Consider the following 1,677-nt stretch of genomic DNA (forward strand, 5'->3'; position numbering starts at 1 on the left):
CCAGGGGTGCTCGAGCAGACATCACCAGGTAATGCTGACGAGTTCGTGGGTGATGTGTCAAGTTGAAGCTGAGAGCAGAGGGGACGTGCTGGCCCGGTTGTCACAGATACTTTCCAAAATAAAAGCAGAAACACTAACCTTTAATTTCATCATCTTTTCTTACCCTATCCTTTGCCAACCCTAAGTGAAAGTGCCAGTAAATTGTTTAGTTGTAACATCAGAGCTGACGTTTTACTGTCTATATAAGTAATCTGAGTCTAATGTGAAAGAAATTCGGACGCGGGTTTTTATCTCATTTTAACTTGGACGCTTGTTATAGGAACTCCACAATCAGGTGTAAACTTATGATTTGTTCAATTTGTGTAAATAAATGATTGCATAATCTTTTATGAATCAATTTGAACTCGTCTGACGTTCCCTTATTGTGTCGCTTCACTTTGCACAGTCAAATATTAAAGTAATGAGAAAAACCTTGGTAAAATATCTCTCATAACCTTGTTATGAGAAGGTGTAGGGGAGGGGGCTTATTTTATATAACCACCTTTATTCCTACACCTTGTTTCCTCCTGCTTTGCACTTCAGGTGCTGTCTGCCTGCAACCAGAAAGAATACACTAGCTTTATACAACTAGTTGTCCTGTGTGGACTCTCATGTGTGAGTTTAAATTACCCTTCAGTCTAAATCTTTGTCCACAGTTCCCACACACAAATGGTTTCTGTCCTGTGTGGACCCTCATGTGTGTGTCTAAACTAATCTTATGGCTAAATCTACGTCCACAGTCTTCACATACAAATGCTTTCTGTCCTGTGTGGACTCTCATGTGAGAGTTTAAACTACCCTTATGGCTAAATCTTTGTCCAGTCTTCACATACAAATGGTTTCTGTCCTATGTGGACTCTCATGTGAGAGTTTAAACTACCCTTATGGCTAAATCTTTGTCCACAGTCTTCACATACAAATGGTTTCTGTCCTGTGTGGACTCTCATGTGTCTGTTTAAATTACCCTTCTGGCTAAACCTATGTCCACAGTCTTCACATACAAATGGTTTCTGTCCTGTGTGGACTCTCATGTGAGAGTTTAAACTAAACTTACGGCTAAATCTTTGTCCACGGTCCTCACATACATATGGTTTCTGTCCTGTGTGGACTCTCATGTGTGAGTTTAAACTACCCTTCTGGCTAAATCTGTGTCCACAGTCCTCACATACAAATGGTTTCTGTCCTGTGTGGACTCTCATGTGTGAGTTTAAACTACCCTTCTGGCTAAATCTGTGTCCACAGTCCTGACAAACAAATGGTTTCTCTCCTGTGTGGACTCTCATGTGTGAGTTTAAACTACCCTTCTGGCTAAATCTGTGTCCACAGTCCCTACATCCAAATGGTTTCTCTCCTGTGTGGACTCTCATGTGAGATTTCAAATGTAATTTTCTGGTAAATCTTTTACCACACTCATCACAACTAAATGGTTTGGGTTGTGTCTGGACTTCTCTGTGTGACTCTACGTGTTTCTTCTCTCTGACACTTTTCTTATGACTCAAACAGTTTGAAGGTCTTACTGTTGAATGATGTTTCATGTGTCTCTGAAGAGACTGGATGTGCAGAAATTGTTTTCCACACTCAGAGCAGCTGAAACTGTTGCTGACACAGTTTACACCTGACCCAGTGGCCCTGCTCTCC

General features: G+C 41.1%; 1 pseudogene; it reads right to left on the reverse strand.

Moving 5' to 3' along the window:
• Nucleotides 1-408: 408 nt before the first annotated feature.
• On the reverse strand, nt 409-1,677 carry LOC106528636 (gastrula zinc finger protein XlCGF57.1-like; annotated as a pseudogene).

The sequence above is a fragment of the Austrofundulus limnaeus genome, unplaced genomic scaffold, assembly GCF_001266775.1.
Source record: "Austrofundulus limnaeus strain Quisiro unplaced genomic scaffold, Austrofundulus_limnaeus-1.0 Scaffold393, whole genome shotgun sequence".
NCBI classification, from domain to species: Eukaryota; Metazoa; Chordata; class Actinopteri; order Cyprinodontiformes; family Rivulidae; genus Austrofundulus; species Austrofundulus limnaeus.